The sequence below is a fragment of the Suricata suricatta genome, chromosome 1, assembly GCF_006229205.1.
Source record: "Suricata suricatta isolate VVHF042 chromosome 1, meerkat_22Aug2017_6uvM2_HiC, whole genome shotgun sequence".
Classification (NCBI taxonomy): domain Eukaryota; kingdom Metazoa; phylum Chordata; class Mammalia; order Carnivora; family Herpestidae; genus Suricata; species Suricata suricatta.
The window spans coordinates 170,614,843-170,636,101 of NC_043700.1; positions in this window are offsets into that span (position 1 = coordinate 170,614,843).

Genomic DNA, 21,259 nt, shown 5'->3' on the forward strand with positions numbered 1-21,259 from the left:
GGTCCATCCACTTTCCTACAAATGGCCATATTTCATTCTTCCTCATTGCCATATAGTACTTCATTGTGTATATATATATATATATATATATATATATATATATATATATATACCACATCTCCTTGATTTATTCATCAGTTGATGGACATTTAGGCTCTTTCAGGGATCATTTCTATAGTTCGTTTTTTATTTATTTTTGAGAGACAGAGAGAGACAGTATAAGCAGGGGTGGGTCAGAGAGAGAAAAAGACACAGAATCGGAAGCAGGCTCCAGGCTCTGGGCTAGCTGTCAGCACAGAGCCAGACGTGGGGCTCGAACCCACAAACCATGAGATCATGAACTGAGCCGAAGCCAGAAGCCGGATGCTTAACCGAATGAGCCACCCAGGCACCCATATTTAAGCTATTTTAAAATATTACTTTTAATACTGGCTTACTACAGAAAAAAATACTAAAGATTTTTTAGCCGCATCCTACTATTGTTATAGATTCTTTCTAATAAATTAATTTAAAGAGTAACAAATATAATTTGCTCAACAATACTTAAGCATCTTGCTTGACTTTTTGAGTAACATATCACTTAAAATGTCATATTCTTACTATATTTATTGTATTAGTATATGGTCAAATAAAATTTTAACTGGTTTTCTTTGTGTCTTTTCAAATATCTCAGAGCATAATGTTTACCAGTAGTAAATTTGTTGATTTGTTGAAGCAACAATGCCTAGTAGTAAATTATTATATATTTTTATCTATTATCTATCTACCTTCTATTATCTACCTATAAACTTAGACTCTTTCCCCCAAAATAAATATAATACATATTTTCACTATTTTTGTTATTTATATATCTATATTTTCCTTCCTCATTTACATAAGACTGTTTTAAAATATCTATAACTTTTAACAACTTATGAAGTACTAATTTTGCTACCATCCAAAAAGTAGACAAAACAATTATTACTTTATCTATATGTATATAGTTTTATAAAGCTGAAGTCATTCTGTATGTATCCATTTTCCCACCTAATTAGTATTGTTCCAATGTCCTAATAGGCAATCAGGCTGAAGACTACTGGTATAATGTGACCAGAACCTAAGGTGCCTCATTTTCTTCTTTTTCAATCTCAAGTTTAAAATCAGACACTCTAAAGCAATACTAAAACATTTTGTCCTTGATCAATGCAGGTTTTAGGAGTACCCACCTACCACCTGGGCAGCTAGAAATCTGCATATAACTTTGGACTCCCCAGAACTCAACTACTAATAGCCAACTGTAAACGGGAAACCTTACCACTGACAATAAGCCAGTTAACAGACATTTTTGTATGTTATTTGTATTTTATACCGTATTTTTATAATAAAGTAAGCTAGAGAAAAGAACGTGTTGCTAAGAAAACTATAAGAGAAAATACACTTATAGCACTGTATTTAGTGTAAAAAAAACCTATAGAAATAAACAAGCACAGTTCAAACCTCTGTTGTTCAAGGGACAATGGTACTTATAAAATTGTGTGTAGCTTCCTGATAAAGTTGAAGGGTTCATATAAATTTGACCGTGGTTTATAATAATATGAGTTAATATTGTGGTATATTTTACAGTAATTCTTATGTCATCTTTTGTAATTTGGAATTAAATATCTTTTAAAGTTGTTTTTCACTTAGATAACTTAAAATTAATTTAAAAATTTAAAAAATATTTATAAAGATATTCCATGCAAATCAAAACAAAAAGAATGCTGGGGTAGCAGTGCTTTTTTCAGACAAATAGACTTTAAAACAAACACTGTAATAAGAAACAAAGGGATTACATATAACAAAGGTATCAATCCAAGAAGAAGATACAGCACTTGTTATATGCACCAAAATGGGAGCACCTAAATGTATGAAGCAAACGTTAACAGACACAAAGGAGAAATTTACAGTTATGCCAAAAATGCAAATCATAGTTGTAATGCAGAAATCACAGGGACCTTAACATTCCACTAACATCAATGGATAGATCATCCAGAATGAAAATCAATAAGGAATATTGACCTTGACAACACATTAGAGCAAATGGACTTAACAGATACATACAAACCACTGCACACCAGAAGAATATGTATTCATCTCAAGTGCACATGGAACATTTTTAAAAATATATCATATGTTAGGCCACAAAGTCATAATAATTTTAAAAAGATTGGAATCATATTAAGCATCTTTTCTGACCACAAAGGTGTACTTCTTCAAGTACAAGAAGAAAATGGAAAACAAAACAAAACATAAACATATATAGACTGACAAACTACTAAATAATAATTGAAGCAACAAAGAAATCAAAAGGAAAATTTTAAAAAATACCTTGAGACAAATAAAAATGAAAACACAGCACTCCAAAATCTCTGGAATTCAGCAAAAGCAGTTCTCAGAACGAAATTTATGGCAGTATAGGCCTATGTCAAGAAATAAAAAGAAAAAATCAAATAAACAATCTAACTTTGCATCTAAAGAAACTAGAAAAAGAAGAACAAAGAAAGCCCAAAGCCAGGATGGTTCATATCCACAAATCGGTCAACATGATACACCACATTAAAAATAAAGGATAAAAACCTTGTAATCATTTCAATACACACCAAAAAGGCATTTGACAAAATTCAGCATCTTTTCCTGATAAAAACTCTCAGTAAAGTGAGTATAAAGGGAAGACACCTCAATATAATAAAGACCATATATGATAAACCCCCAGTTAATGTCATAATCTATGATGAAAAGTTGAAAGCTCCTCTTCTAAGATCATGAACAAGACAATATATATCAGGCATCCTAGCTGCAGAATTAGGCAAGAAAAAGAAATGAAAATCATCTGAATTAGGAAGAAAGAAAATATTTTTGCAGATCACATACACACTCCAAAACCTCCATCTCAAAACTATTAGATAAATGGAATAAGTAAAATTCCAGGATACAAAATCAATATGCAGAAATCTCTTGTTTCTATACACAAATAACAAACTATCAGTGAAATTAAGACACAAATTCCAAATACAATTGTATCAAAAAGAATAAGATACACAGAAATAAATGTAAATGAAGTGAAAGATCAGTATTCCAAACACTTTAAGACACTGATGAAAAAAAAATGACAACACAAATAAATTGATGTTCTCATGGACTAATATAATTATTATTGTGAAAATCTCTATAGTACACAACACAAACTGCATATGCAATGTAATCCATTTTAAAACATCAATGGCATTTATGCAACCACAAAAGACCCTATATAGCCAAAGCAATCTTAGGGGAAAAATAACCCAAAAATCTAAAGGCATCCTGGTCCTAGACTTCAAATATACTACAAAGCTATAATCATCAAAACAATATGATACTGGAACAAAAACAAACATAGATCAAACAGAATAGAGAGCCCAGAAATAAAGCCACCCTTATATGGTCAATTAATTTACAACAGAAGAGGGAAGAATAGTCTCTTCATTAAATGGTTCTGGGAACACTAGATAGCTACATGCAAAGCATGAAACTGAACCACTTTCTTCTCCCATTCACAAAAATAAACTCAAAATGAATTAAAGATCTATATGTGAGCCCTGAAACCATAAAACTCATAGAAGAATATATAGGCTATAATTTCTTGGACATTGGCCACAGCAACATTTTTTTAGATATGTCTCCTCAGGCAAGAGCAACACAAATAAACAAATGGGGCTCCATCAATCTAAAAAGCATTTACATAGCAAAGGAAACCATCAACAAAATGAAAAGGCAACATACTGTATTTAAAATATATTTAAAAACTCATAAAATGCAATATAAAAATACCATTAAAATGGGCAGAGGACGGGTGGCTGTGGGGCTCTCTGAGTTAAGCATTCCTCTTTAGTTCAGGTCATGATTTCCTGATAATGAGTTCATGTCCCACATCGGGTTCTCTGCTGTCCTTGCAGAGCCCACTTCAGACTCTCTGTTCCTCCACTTCTCCAAAATACACACAGAAAAATGAGCACAGGACTTAAATAGACATTTTTCCAAAAAAAAGATATAAAGATGACCAATGGGCACATAAAGAAATGCCTAACATCTCTAACCACCAGAGAACTGCTTATTAAAACAACAAGTTGTCATCTCACACATGTCAAAAGAGCTGTTATGAAAAAGACAAGGAATAACAAGTTGGCAAAGATGTGGAAAAAAAGGAATCCCTCTGCACTGTTGGTAGAAATGTAAATTGGTGCAGCTACACTGAGTAGCAGTATGAAAGTTCACCCCAAAATAAAAAAATAGAACTATGAATTTCAGCAATTCTAGTTTCAGGTATTTATCCAATAAAACAGAAATACTAATTTGAAAAAAAACTTATATACCCCTATATTAATTATAGCATTAGTTAAAATAGCTAAGGAGAGGCAACAATATGTGTTCATTGATAGATACATAGATAAAGCAGCTGTGGTATAAAGCGCACACACACACACACACACACACACACTGGAAGAGTACCATCATATTAAAGAATGAAATCTTGCCATTTGCAACAACATGGATGGACTTAGAGGGTTTGGTGGCTAGTGAAATAAGCCAGACAGAAAGAAAGACAAATACCACACACTTCACTCATATAGAATCTAATAAAACAAATCAACATGTGTCTTAAAACAGAAATGGACTCACAGGTAGAGAGAACAAATCGATGTTACCGGAGGGGAGCAGGAGGGGAGTGGATAAAAGTACGTGAAGGGGATTAAGAGGTTCAATTTTCCAGATAGAAAATAAATAAAACTTGTGAATATAGAGTATAGGGAATATGGTCAATAATATTTAACAATTTTATATGATGACAGACAGTAACTAGACTTATAATATATATAAATATCATCTTATTATATTGTGCACCTAAAACTAATACAAATTGTAGGTCAATAGTTCAATTAAAATTCAGAAATGCTTGGATATTTTGATTCAGTTAATGCTGAAAGCATTTATTTTTCTTAGAAGAAATGAGTATTTTGTTGTTGGTGGAGTTAATTATTTATTTATTCATTGATTTATTGTTTTTAAATAATTTATTGTCAATTTTTAGCTAGCTGAATCAGCACTCCTGTATCCTTTGGATAAATTTCTAGTAGTGCTATGATGGGGTGTAGGATAATTTTATTTTTAATGTTTTGAGGATATCCTACACTGTTTTCCAGAGGGGCTGTTCCAGTTTGCATTCCCTTTAACAGTGTAAGAGGGTTTCCTTTCTTCATATCCTTGCCAACATCTGTTGTTTCCTGAGTTTTTAATTTTAGCTACTCTGACCAGTGTGAGGTGGTCTCTCAATGTGGTTTTGATTAATATTTCCCAGAGGTCCCAATAGTTCATTTTTGCTTTTATTTCCCTTGCCTTCTTTATAAAAGATTTTTTATCTGAGAACACAAAAAACTTATACCTGTGTGCTTTATACCACAGCTGCTTTATCTATGTATCTATTTTACTGAAATGTTTTTTAATCCTAACATTAAACTTAAACTTTTCAGAATGATGTCCAATATCTTTTCAATATTAGTTCATTGAAACTGTGTTTTTTGTTGCTGATCCCTAAATGTTTTGAAATTTTATTTTCTTATGAGTTATTTCTGGAATGTAATTAATACATCAATTTTTATGTATTTGCTTCATTATGCCCTTTTATTTGACCCTTACTTTGGACATTTTTAGGTCCCTCACTAAGCATTACCTTTCCTCTCTCTTGCTCAAGGCCCTGAGTGTTTGTTTCATATATTGATCATCCATCGACTAGATGGTGTCTATCCATGCACACGCACACATACACACACATACAAACACACACGCACACATACACACACACTGTATTTTGAGGAGACATTATTCTGACCACAACTCCTAGAATGGCCCCTTATTGGCAGAGCAAAATTTCATTCTCCTTAAATTAGTTCATAAATGTACAATAAAAAATGGTGAATTCTGAATTCTAGTACAGTAAAACCTTGGTTTGGAAGCATTAGGCATTTCAGGAACATGCTTATAATCCAAAGTACTTGTATATCAAAGTTAATTTTCTCATAAGAAATAATGGAAACTCAGATAATTCATTCCACATCCCCAAAATATTCATATAAAATGATTACAATCCTGCAATTTAATACAAAATAATAAAACACACAATGTAAAGAAAAATAAGCAAATTAACCTGCACTTCCCTTTGAAAACTTTTGTGGCTGGTGTGAGGAAGACAAGAGAGAGGAGGGTTATTGTGTGGGAAGACTTTCACTGTCACTAATGGATGTTGACTACAGTAGAGTATTAATAAACTTGTCATGTGCTGTACTTAATGAAACTGGCAATAAGGCACCAGAGGAAAGGGTCTATGCCTGCAGGCAGCCTGACCTAGAATGAAGCAAAGCATTCCTAAACTTCCGCTTCTATGGAAAATCAAAGGACTGTCCATAAGTGCTTTGAAGTGACAAAAAAATACACTAGAGTCAGTTGTGAGCACTTTCCAATGTTCCTAAAAATCACTGATTTCTGCCAAACACTGCAACCTGAGCATAAAAAATGATCATCCACAATCTTGTAGTGAGAGAGAAAGAGAGAGAGAGAGAAGAACCATTGGCTCAGCTGTTATCATGTAACATTTGGTAACACGTACTACTTGTATGGCAAGACAATGCTCATTTATCAAGTTAAATTTAATATTAAAATAATGTTAAAACATTTATTAGAAATCTTTGCTTATCCTGCAGAACACTTACAGAATATGTTATTCACAATCCAAAGTTTTACAGTACATTTTTTCTCCCTTAGGGGACATACAGAACACAGAGGTCATCTGGATATGCTGTAGTCATTTTGTCACTATAAAGAGATCTTCATGAAGATTCTTCATGAAGCTGATATGGATGACCAACTCTAGAGAGGGGAAGAAACTATAATGTTATGGTGGCTCTGATTTAAAATCAGTCTTTAAACATACTTTAGATTGGGTGGTCTTGTCTTAAAATTGGAAGTGAGTTTTTGTGTTACCCGAAACTAAAACTAAAACTTCTTATGAATGCAAAATAAGTCATTAAGTCCAAGCTTGCTTGCTTTTCTTTTTGATTGGCTTTTCTGGGTTTTCTAACTATAAAATTATGTATATATAAATATATATGTTCATAATCATATTACATATATTCATATATGTCAATAGTATTGTCTTCCCTCATTTCAAATAGTTACATCTCAAATATTTTAATATACAGTTACAACCTAAAATAGAGAGATGGTAGAGGTTAGTTCTTATGTTTTTTCTTAGTTTTTTAAGACACATCTTTAAAGACTGATCAGGAAGTTTAATAATGGTTAGTAGTATAAAGCAAATGTTTGCTTTATAACAGTAAAGTGATTCTTTATCCTCAAAGTTCTGGAATAAAAACAAAAACAAATATGATCATGTCAGAGAACTTTCTAAAAATTGCTATTTATTTTATTTAGTAGTTTTGCATTATTGAGATTGGATAGCTTATATATCTAGATAACAGTGTCATTTTCATGTTTGTTTTTAAAATGCATTTATTTGTAATATATTACACAAACCAAAAAATATAAGTAATACATGCATGTTGAGAATATAGTGACACATGCAGATTTTAAATTAACCATCCAATTAAAAACTACTAGAAAATTACTAATGATGATGAATCTGTGCATGCGCACATCTCCTGTCATACACTGTTCTCCTCAACTTGCAGAGAAAATTATTTCCCTGCATGTTGTTCTTATCATTCTTTTATAATTTGTATTTAATTTTATATATTTTTGACAGATAATATCATTGTATACATGTTACTTAGTTTTGCTTGGGACAGAATAATGTCACATGGTATAAAACCCTCTGTAGCACTTTTTAATGAAAAATATGTTTCTGAGCTTGAGATCAATGCATATATTCATTTACTTTCACTGTACTTTATAAAAATGTTTTAATATTTAAATAATTAAGTCATATAGAAGTGATACTTATCTATGGTGTGTGGTAAGGAGGATCCTATTTCTTTTTGTTTGTTCATAACCAATTGTTCCCACATCACTTCTTGAAAAATCTCTCTTCTTTTTCTAATTACTTATAATGTTGCTCCATCACATTAGGGGTTTCTATTCCTCTTTGTTCCCTTTTATACATAACCCTATTTCTAGTCTCTATATTCTCTTTGGTTACTCAGTTTGCCTATTTCTGTAGCATTTTTTTCTCAATTATTTAAAGCATATAAAAAAGGTTTGATGTATGATGTTGGTCTCAGATGTATCTTACAGTGATAACAAAATTTAATTTACATGAATGGGTAAAACATGAAATATATGAATTTGGTTTTACATTTACAGTAAGGGAAGAAGTTAGTGTGATTAATATTATATGACCTAAAAAATAGTAATACCTAACATTATATTCTTTAATTATATATGAATGTCAATTTGCCTGAGATTGTGAATTATTTAGATGAGGGACTTTAATGCTGCTCTTATTTAACACATCAGCAATTTTGAGTGTCTGTCACATAACAGACATTATTTACATGTTTTTTAAATGAGATGGATGTAGGAAGCCCCAGCTGTACAATCAACCAACGACGATTCTACTCAGTCAAGGCCACGGGGCTTTCCAATATTCTCTCCTTTAGTTAAGCTTCTAAAAGGAGAAAAGAAAAAATGTGACTGGGTTCTTTCCAATGTTCTATAAACAGATGCAGATAAAATGATTCCTACCAAAGTTACAAATAATACTAAGAACATTCTGAATGACAAAGGTTACTAATTCTTTTCTTTCCCTTTAAAGTAAATGTTGAGTAACTGCTTCTTTAACACTTCTGAGGAAAACTTAGCTTCGGTATTTTTATATAATGCCATTGAATTTTGAACAAAAACATAGACTTTGCATCAGGGTTTAGTAAGAATCATATTAGAATATAGTGTGCCTCATTTCATCACCATCTGGGGTACTCAGTGATCAGTAGGATTGACTCGATTCACAGCCTTCCCAAAAGAAGGAAAAACATTTGTTCATTTAACATGTCTATACACAACGAAGTCCTGGATCCGTACCATAGAGCCTAATGGGTGGGGCATGTAAACATAAAATAAAAATATGGTTTTAATTTTTGTCTTAAAGGAGATTAAAGGCTCATTGTACTGATATTTATTCCTTGTTACCAATAGGACAAATACTTGGGAATATTTGATTGGTAATGAGCAATAATTTCCATCAGTATATCAGTGGAAATTAAGAGGCTTTCCAATGGAAATGAAAAAATGGAAAATTTTCTACTAAGTGATTTGCCCCAGTTTCTTTCAGTTGAGATTAAACATAATAAGAGTTCCAGTCCAAGGCCAAGGAAGATCTTGAAATTACCTTCTGCATGGACGCAACAAATCTACACCTATTTATAGAATACTTTGTCTTGAAGAAGAACTGAGGGCTTACTGAACGACTTCTACACAATGAAAGATAGACTATCTAGAGAACAGCAAGAGGGACAGAGGCATGGTAAAGGGAAACACAATCGCCTGGCACTGCAAACTACAGGGTGTGGGGATAGTACAGACAAGCCACGAGTAGCTATATCTCCCCTGGGACTTGGATAGAAAGCTATGGTTTAAAAAGGCAAATAGATGGAGCACCTGGGTGGCTCAGTCGGTTAAGCTCAGGTCATGATCTCAGAGTTCACGGGTTTGAGCCCCACATCGGGGTCTGTGCTGATAGCTCAGAGCCTGGAGACTGTTTCAGATTCTGTGTCTCCCTCTCTTTCTGCCCCTCCCCGTGTTCATACTCTTGTCTTTGTTTCTCCCAAAAATAAATTTTAAAAAGTGTTTAAAAAATTTTAAAGGGCAAATAGAATATAAAGGTACCAGCCTAGGAACCCTGACAAATGACAGAGGAGCTACTGGAACTCTTGCCAAGTCAGAGGAGCTGGTAAACACAATAGTTTACACACTCCTTTGATAGCTCAGATAGGAGTGGGGTCTGGGCACCAGGCACCTAGCTCATGGCAACCCCAGAAGCCCTAGGTCACTGAATAAAAGTCATGGTTTAAAGAAGCAGCCAGAATTAGCATAACTTTTGTAAAATAGGATTTTAAAAACTGGAATGCAATTTGTTAAAGGAAAAAATCACCTAAAAAAAGAAAAAAAGATGGAGAGTCAGATGCTTAACTGACTGAGCCACCTAGGTGCTCCTAAAAAGAGATTTTTTTTAAAGCAGCAAGAGAGAAATAAAAAGATATATGCAAGGGAAGCTCCATAAGGCTATCAGATGATTTTCTTCAGCAGAAATGGCAGGACAGAAATGAGTAGCATGATATCTTCCACGTAAGGAAAGGAAAAGAATCTACAACCAAGAAAAATCTACCCAGCAAGATTATAATTCAGAATCAAAGAAAAGAGAAAGAGATCTCAGGACAAACAAGAGTTAATGAAATTCACCACCACTAAACTGACCTTATCAGTAATGTTAAAGGGACTTTTGTAAGTGTGTGGGGGGAAGGCCATAATACAAGTAAAATAAAAATGAATAAAAATATGTGAAATATGACAATATATACTTAAAATTTGGAGGGAATGTGAAAAAGCTAGAGTTACAATACTTATATCAGACAAAATGAACTTTAAAACAAAGACTGTAATGAGACAAAGAAGGGCATTGGATAATGATAAAGGGATCAATTCAGTAAGAGGATGTAACAATTTTGGTGTTACAAATTGGTATATTATAAATATACACCAAACATTGGATTGTCTAAATACATAAAGCAACAATTAACGGACATAAGGGAGACATTGACAAAATGCAATAATACTAGGGGACTTTAACACTCTACTTACTTCAAAGAGTAGATTATCCAGGAAGAATACCAATAAGGAAATATCTTAAAACAGCACATTAAAACAGATGGACTTAACAGATATTTACAAAACATTCCACCCAAAAATGTGAACACATATTTTTTTCAAGTGCACATGGAAGATTTTTGAGGATAGATCGCATATTAGGCCACAAATAATCTCAATAAGCTTAAGAAAATTGAAATCATGAGCCTTTTCCAAACACAATGGTATGAAACTAGAATACCGCCACAAGGAAAACTAAAACAAAAACTAAATTGAAAAACACAAACATGCAAGCTCAAACATACTACTAAACAACCAATGGGTCAATGAAGAAATCAAAGAGAAAATTTAAAAATTAATACATGGAGACATATAGAAATGAAACACATGGTACAAAGTCTTTGGGACAGAATTAAAGTAGTTCTAAGAGGAAAATTTATAGAAATACAGACCTCAAGAGATAAGAAAAATCTTAGAGAAAAACTAACCTTACACATAAACAAATTCAAAAAAGAAAAACAAAATCCAAAGTTGTAGAAGGAAGGAAATAATAATAATCAGAGTAGAAATAAATACAATAGAAACAAAGAAGAAAACATTAATGAAACCAAGAGCTGTTTCTTTGAACATTTGATAAAAATTTTTAGCCAGATTAATCAAGAAAAAAGGGGACTCAAATATATAAAACCATAGTGGAGTAGGAGCCATAATGACCACCACCACAGGAATACAGAGAATTATAAAAGAACACTATGAAAAATCATATGTCACCAAAATGGACAACCTAGAAGAAATTGATAAATTCCTAGAAGCAAAAGATATTTCAAAACTGAATCAAGAAGAATTAAAATATCCGAACAGACAAATTGCTAGTAACAAAATTGAGCTGGTAATCAAAAAAAAGAAAACCTCCCAACAAACAGAACCCAGGACCAGGAAGCTTCACAGGTGAATTCTACAAAACATTTAAAGAAAAGTTGATACCTATTCTCCTCAAACCATTCCAAAATATAGAAGAGGAAAGAAAGCAAATACATTCTACACAGTCAGCAATACCCTGATACTGAAACCAGGCAAAGATGTACAAAAAGCCAACAAACTAAACCCCAAAACAATAAAGATAAAAACCAAAACTACAGACAAATATCCCTGATGACTAAAGATACAAAAATCCTCAACAAAATATTAGCAAATCACATTCAACAATACATTAAAGGATAATTTCTATGATCAGTTAGGAATTATTCCAGGGATGCAAGAACAGTTCAATATTCACAGATCAATTGATGTGACACACCACAAATTAAGAATAAAATAAGAATAAATATCATGACCATCTCAATAGATGCAGAAAAAGCATTTTACAAAATTCAGCATGTTTGTAATAAAAACTCTCAACAAAGTGGGTTTAGAGGAAACAATTCTCAACATAATAATGGCCATATATATGACAAACCAACAACTAACATCTAACTCACTGGTGAAAATCTTGGAGCTTTTCCTTTAAGATTAAGGACAAAGAAGGATTTACACTATCATCATATTTGTTCAACATAGTACTACAAGTCCTAGCAATAGCAATCAGACAAGAAGAAGAAAGAAATGGCATTGAAATTGATAAGAAAGAAGTGAAACTGTCAGTATTTGCAGATTAGTTGATACTATCTGCATAGAAAATCCTAAAGATTTCACCCCAAAATTAGATTAAATAAATTCAGTGAAGTTGCAACATACAAAATTAATATAATTATACTAACCACATAACTGGTTGCATTTTTATATGCTGATAACAAAGTGACAGAAAGGGAAATTAAGAAAGCATCTTGTTTACAATTACACCAAAGAGAATAAATTACCTAGGAACAAAAGATAACCAAGGGGGTGAAAAACTTATACTCTGAAAACTACAAAACACTGGGGAAAACAATTGAAGGTAACACTGAAAAATGAAAATATATTTTGTGATCATGGATTGCAAGAATTAATATTGTTAAAATAGTTACAGTACCCATAAAAACCTACCACTCAATGCAATCCCTATCAAAATTCCAAAGGCATTTTTAACAGAGCAAATAATACTACAATATGTATGGAGCCACAAAAGTCCCTGAACAACCAAAGCAATCTTGTAAAAGGAGAACAAAGTATGAAGTATTACTCACCCAGATTTCAAGATTTATTGTAAACCTATAGTAATCAAAATAGAAATGATGCTGGCATAAAAATAGATACATTGATCAATGGAGCAGAATAGAGAGCCCAGAAATAATCCAATGTTTATATAGATATTAATCTAAGACAAAGTGGGTAAGAATATACAATGGGGAAACGATAGTCTCTTCAATATATGATGCTGGGAAAACTGGGAAGCTACATGCAAAGGAATGAAACTAGGCCACTTTCTTATACCACAAACAAAAATAACCCCCAAATGAATTAAAGGCCTGAAACCGAAAAACTCTGAGAAGAAAAAGTATATGATAAACTTTGGACATCAGCCTTAGCAACCTTTTTCTAGGTATATCTTCTGAGGCAGGGGATCAAAAAATAAACTGTTGAGATAATACAAAATAAAAAGATTTGCACAGGGTAGGAAACCATCAACAAAATAAGAATGTAACCTACTGAATGGGAGAATGTATTTAGAAATGATATATCTTATATGGATGGGTTAATATTTATAAAATATAAACTTATGCAACCAATCGAAAATATATGAAGAACTTCTACAGCTCACCATTAAAATAACCCACATAATCAGATCAAAAAAATGGGCATAGGGCTAAAATAGATTTTTACAAAGAATACAAAGAAATGCCTAACAGACACATGAAAAGATGCTCAACATGACTCATCATCAAGGAAAAGCAAATCAAAACCACAATGATGTACCACCTTATACCTGTCAGGATGACTGGAATTAAAAAACCAAGAAATAGTAAGTGTTGGTGATGACATGAAGACAAAGGAATCTTCATTACTGTTAGTGGTAATATGAATTTTCACTGTGGAAAACAGTATAGACGTTCCTCCAAAAACTAAAAATAGAATTACCATAGAATCTAGTAACTCCACTACTGCATATTTACCAAAAGAAAATGAAAACACTAATTGAAAAAGATATATGCATCTCTCTGCTAATTGCAGCATTATTTATCATAGGCAAGTTATGGGAGCATCCAGTGTTTATTAATAGAGAAATGGATAAGGAAGTGGCATATGTATATAATGGAATATTACTCAGCCCTAAAAAAGAATGAAATATTATCAACACTGACAACATGGATGAATGAATCTAGAGGGTATCTCACTAGGTAAAGCAAGTTAGAGAGAGAAAGATAATATCATATGATTTCACTTCTATATGGATTCTAAAACAATAAAACAAATGTATAAATAAGCCAACAAACAAAAAGCAGAAACAGACTCACAAAGAACAAAACTATCAGTTACCAGAGGGAAGAGGAGTCTCCCACTTATGGAATTAAAAAGCTATGAAGATAAACTGTACATTAGGGAATATAGTCAGATGTATTGTAATACAATTTCATGGTGATTGACAATAGCTACACTTGTGATCACAGCAATGTACAGACTTGTGGAGTCACTATGTTACACAGCTTAACGTAATGTAGCATTTTGTGTGAACTATACTTGGATAAAATTAAAACAAAATAATAATACAGGTGATTTATATTTAAGGTGGAAAAGCAGAAGGTTTTTAGTGGAAAGCTTTTAACATCATGCACATGTCGGTGTCATTCCATGTTAGACTGGGGACAGTGTCAGCTAAGTGACACATGAATAAAACCGAAGGAGTGTGTCTTTACAGGGGAAGTATATTCCAGGCAAAAGAAAAACAAGTATAAAGATTAAGATTTAGTGTGTATAGCATATTCCAGGAACAGCGGGAGGGTAGCATAAACTTAGCAGAGAAAGGAGCTCATGAGAGTGTGGCTCAAGTCTGAGAAGAGGCAATGAGGAGAGGAAACCCCACAGGGCTTGGAGGTTTCGTAAGACTGCTTGTGAAACCTAGTCTCTATTCCAATCCTTTGGTTATGTTTTATTTAATATGTAAAGTAATTTGAATATATAAAAAATTAAATTATACTTATTCTATAGACAGTCACTCCCGACTACATTAGTTTATTAATGAGATACATTTTAAGCCATGGATTCAGGTCTTCAAAGCTATTCCTACTACTTAGGAGAGTAAAATAGTGTATCAAGGAGTGAGCGGTGTGATGGGAGGGTATATTCCTGAAAGAAGATTCAGAAAATGGACATAACCAGCTGAAGTAGGGAAAAGGCATCAAAAATCCAACATTGCTTGCTGACAACATTTCCCCTCAAAATGAACCCTTGTATTTCTCCATAATGGTTCTACAATGGCTTTACTGAAAATTATCCCACTAGCTATTTTTGGTGAGTTGGCCATATGCTACCAACTGATGATCTAGACTTTGGAAATTTTTTTGTGTATTGACTATTTTCAATGTTGAAAATGCTTTTTCACACATTTACCATGAAGTGAGATTCATAATGTTCAAAATACCTTCTAGGCAATAAGTCTGCATCTGCTAACATGTCTCAGTATTTCCTTTACTTAACAAAACTGTTAACCTTCTTAACAGAATGATATAAAAATGAAAACAGTTATCTTGTAAACATTCTTTGACTTATAAATTATAAAGTCTAGGACTTAAGTTTAAAATGATTTATATTAAATAATTAAGTTCCCTGTTAGTGTGTGATATAATTAACCAAAAGCAAACATTATTATTGATATTAAAATTATCAAGTAAGTGGAGCTTACCCATGGGGAGCTTAAAATCTCAAAATTGGATTTAAGATATGTGCATAAAAAGCTATATATCTAAGTATATAGATGACCTGTAACTGCTCCACACAATGGTTTTTTCTACTCACTGATCTATCATCTGGCATCTCTCAGTAAGAAATAGACATATGTTGAAAATTGGCTACCACGCTGTAATTTTTTTTTCTCCCAATAGTAAAGTTCTTGGTTCCTTCTGGATTTTCAAATTATTTTGGGGGCTGTCATAAACTCCCAACCATGCCAAACGTTCATTTTTTGACCCCATTTATAGTTATAGTTCAAACATAGTAAAATATTTAACCTCAATTCAATATTTCCATATGTAGGAATGTTATGAGTTGGAATGGGTATCAGATATTTTTGGTGTCCCAACATTTTGCAATAGGTATTGAAATCTTTTTTCTTACTGTTAAATAATTAAATGTATATTATTTGGTCAGGAAAGTGACACCTTTGAAGCAATGTTTTTGTTCTGTACATTACCATATAATGTTTTTGTTTGAAGAGGATAGCTTTTCTGCAATTTTTAATTATCAGATTCAGATTTGGTAGCATTTTACTTTGACTTAAAAACACCTAAATGTTATATTAAGGATGCTGTTGAAAATTAAAAGATCTCCAAATAGATTTAGTTTACAAAACATAATAAATTAAATCTTAACTACATGTGAAACTCCATTCCTATAGCTTTTATAAATGAAAGGTTAAATGTAAATTAAAGAGTTAGAAGAATGCATTATGCTCTATTTCAATGAATGTGGTATACCACAGTACATATTTCTGATCTCTCAGGGCTGTGGGTTTGTAATAGTTCATGGCACTGCCAATAATGAGTCTGCAGGGAGCTTTGTTATAAATGTCCCAATTCTTTCATTCTCTCTATTCCCAGTGCATGCTGGGATGCCTAACTGTGTGAAATCAAGCCATGGATTATCCATTTACTTCCACTTGATCCCAGGGGAAATAAACTTGAAAACAAATAGGCTGTACTCTAATAATAAATTCAGAGCAAAATGTGTTTGTATTCTACTGAAAAATGACAAGCTAAATTTATTTAGAATTTGAAAACTTACTTTTTTTGCTAAAACACTGTAACTATTTATTGACTGGATTGTGCAAATACTAAAAACATCTATAGTGCATATATATATACACACATATGTATGTGTGTGTGTGTGTGTGCGCACGTGTATTTTTTTTTACTGCAGTGAATTCTACCATAGTGAATTGTATGTATATTTTTCTTAGTATATACTCCTCTGGTTAAGGGAGGGCCAATCTTCTAGGAAATCTTTTACACTAAACAGCAATTGTTAATATATAATGGGTTGATTCAATTATAAGAAAGCCTAACTCCCCATGAGCTTATCACATAGAAATATTGAAATGTCTGTTCCCATGCAATTTTATAATCTGTCTGAATTACCACTGCTTTGAGTGTTTAATGTGACGTTTATTTACTTTTTTCAAATGTTTTCTTTATTTTTGAGAGAGAGAGGCATAACATGAGCAGGGGAGGGTCAGAGAGAGAGGGAGACATAGAATCTGAAGCAGTCTCCAGGCTCTGAGCTAGTGGTCAGCACAGAGCCCAACATGGGGCTCAAACCCACGAACGGTGAGATCATGACTGAGCCGAAGTTGGATGCTCAACCGGCTGAGCCACCCAGGCGCCCCAGTGACACTTATATTCTTATAGTGAATATTGTTGCTTTTACATATAACTGAAGATGACTAATAGTATGTAATCTTTTAATTACATTATTAAATTAGGGTAATGGTCAGAAATATTAGTCATTTTATTTCTAAGAATCATAATAAATATTGCACGTTTTATTTTTATTTTTTTTATTTTTTAATGTTTTTTAATTTATTTTTGAGAGACAGTGGGAGTAGGAGAGGGTCAGAGAGTGAGGGAGACACAGAACCGGAAGCAGGCTCCAGGCTCTGAGCTAGCTGTCAGCACAGAGCCCGATGTGGGGCACGAACCCACGAGGTGTGAGATCATGACCTGAGCCGAAGTCGGACGCTTAACTGACTGAGCCACCCAGGCGTCCCACAGGCTTTATTTTTATTAGTTTAGGAGCATAGACCTTGGAATATACATTTCCTCATTAAAAAAGTAACCATATCACCTGATATTGTGGATTTGAACAGTTGACAGCTCCACTTTTCAAATAAAGTCCTCTAAAAATGTGAATTGACTTATTCAAAAGCTTGAATTGACATATTCTAAAGCAACTTTCCATGACAGTTTCTTAGGAAAATATATCTTAAAGTGCTTGAATCTAAATGAAGTTTGCTTATGACAAAAGCATTCTTTGGATTACAGAGTAAAGTGAGGTGAAAAAGTACTATGTCGATTCTTAATAAAGTCTCCTACTTCCTTAGAGCCTGGAAAAACTTTTCATGTCACAAAACCTTCAATTATTTAAAAATTACCCGGTGATACTCACTTCATAGCGATAAATCTTTTAAAAAATAAATGAGGAAATAAGTACAAACTTTTAAAAACTTAGTTAAAACTTAAAACATTTTAAACCTATCTAATTTTCCATGAATTAGAAATCTTAATACACCATGGAATGGTAAGCTGTATTTATTTTTATCTCAGGTTAATTATCAGTCATTAATTTCTGTGTGCTGGGGAACGTGGCAATAGTTGTCTTTCAGTTGAAGCCAGTGTTCCAAAGGCGGGTAAATGAGCTCATTAGAACTTGCTGTGTTATAAGAGGAATCACCTTAGGCCTCACAAAAAGAGAGCAGAAACATTATATTCTTTCCTCTTGCCCCACCTCCATTTTCTGCCTGCCTGTGTCAAGCAGAGTACAAAAGCTCAAGAAGAAACTTCAGAGTTTCTTCAGACTGGAGAATGAATGTGTTTGGGTTGTTTTATACTCTTTACTTCTGCTGAGGGATTGTTTACAAAAGTCACCTGCAATATGACAACCAATATCATATCACACGGCCTGACGTGCATTTGTTTAAGTAGAACACATGTTGATCAGCCCTTAAACTTGATCTGCTCAGGGCCTGGGAAGAGAACTTGAGTGAACTGACAGGCTGAAGAAGGGTGAAGAGAAGAGCTGCCTGCTTATAATCAACAGAATTTTATGTCATATATTCTAATTGTTAATTCAATTCAGAGGAAATGTCCTACTGTTTCTAATGCATTAACCACTCTTTTTGACACATCTACAGATCCTCAATGCTTTTCTCTCCTTGTTCTTCTTCTTCTTTTTTTTTTTTTAATTTACTTTTGAGAGACAGAGAGAGACAGTAGGAGCAGGGGAAGGTCAGAGAGAGAGGGAGACACAGAATTGAAAGCAGATTCCAGGCTCTGAGCTAGCTGTCAGCACAGAGCCCAACACAGGGCTCAAATCCACGAACCGTAAGACCATGACCTGAGCCTAAGTTGGACGCTTAACCAACTGAGCCACTCAAGTGCCCCTCTCCTTGTTCTTCTAAACAATTACCAACTCTTCTTTTTCAAAGTCAAGTTTTCAGGTATTTTTATCTTCCTTTTGAAAGATTCTTTTGACGCAGAAATACAAGGTCCTCTATCTCATATGGATATCAAATCTATTGCTTTAGAAAGAGAAATAAAGTGAGGGGTGGGGTGGATATTTAAAAGTGAGCCTACAAAATCAATGTGTGAAAATTTAGTAGTGACAGAGCTCTGATTTTGGTTAGTGGTCAGTCTCCACACTTCCTGCTGTATGAAGATCTTTTTAAAGACTTGTATGTTTTTTGAAATGTTGAATTGGTATTAATGTGTATGGCTAAGAGTTCAATGTTAGTACTGGGGTTCTACAGTTTAATTTCCAGGCTAGTTTTCCAGACATCTGAATACCACACTCAAAAGCCCACATTATTCTGTGGACTTCAAATTGATCTGAGGCTAACTAGAATATATTGAAATCCTGTAAATATCTCAAGTTCTATATACTTAATCATTGATCACTAACTTAGAAATTTTCCTCAGATAAAATTTAATAATATCCATGAAGATTCTTATATGTAGCCTTTCTCAAATAAAATTTAAAATAGCATTTTAATGAATATTCTTGCATGTATATTAGTAAATTAATTATATTTTTATGTGATGTATTTTGTGAAAATATCTGGAAAGTAGTGCAGTGAACACTGGTAACACAAATATTCAATATTTTGATTTCTGTGACCAATGAATATTAGCCTTACCTCAATCAGCACCAATGATAAATTGAATGCAGAATCATTTTGAGACACTTTCGTATTTTTAGGTTGAGTTAATAGGATAAATTATATGTATATGCCATGAAATTAATGAATTTCCCTGATCATAGAGTTTGCTAATCAGAAACACTAATAATAACTGAAGACTAACAGCTATTGTACTAAACATTTTTCTTCATGTCTTACTATTTTCCGAATACTGAGCAAGATTTTAAACAACATTCTGTATATAATACAGTATGAACTTCATCACCAAATGTATCATATATATTTCATTTTTATTTTTATACTATTAAAATGTTTATAAGAATTGCAAAATAAATCTTTCTAGCAATATTCTTTGAATGAATTCAGCCTAATTTCCTCATACACTGTATTCAAATCACAAAAAGAATTAGAAATAGAACCCTTGGCACAATCATTTGGAAAATATCACATATTTTTTATAAAAAAGCTTTCTGAGCTATGTTCTGCAGTACACTAGGTGCCAGAGAAGACAGACAGACACACCTCTACACACACACACACACACACACACACACACACACAAGCATGTGATTTTGTCTATTTCTTAGAGTTTCATAAACACACTTACCATACTAAAACTCTAAGAATTATTCAAGGAAAAATCAGTTTCATTGAGTAATTTGAAATTTTAAAAAATGAGGGTCATTTGCTTTTGCATTAGACATATTGAAAGGAGTGGAGGTGTAGAACATACGTGTTTAGATTTTGCATATTGTCAAATGATCCATTAGAACAGGTTTGCTCATGGGCATTGCTTCTGGAAATATTTATTCTTGCAATATTGTTTAAAAGATAAAAATTCAGCTGTGAGCTTTTTACTTGGATTATTTGAAAATATTATTCTGAATATAGTTCCTACTGAAATGGTATTTACTGAAAATAACATATATTTGTAATTTAGTTTTATGGTGCTCTCAACAGTGCCTGCTGTACCACGACAATACCACCTGTGCTACTTATGAAGTCTGTCATATTTCAGGGTTTATAATATTTGGATGAGTTTGTAACTCAAAAGCAAAATCTTCATAATGGCAAAACCTTGACTTATAATGCCGTGGCCTGGGGGCAAATAATTGCTAAACATTTTTGTGTTAAGGACATATATACTTTGAAATTTAAGAAGGAGCTACCACTTTAAAGCAATATAGGTCAGTCTTACCCCTATTTATCTGTACAAGATCTCATATGAGAAATAGAACCTAAAGAAATATGTCAAAGAGTAAAGTAAGTATGAGCTAGCATAGGGAAAAAGGCACCAAATTCTCTAAAATAATTGTTGACATTATTTCTGATTGCTCTTTTTGAGGTCTT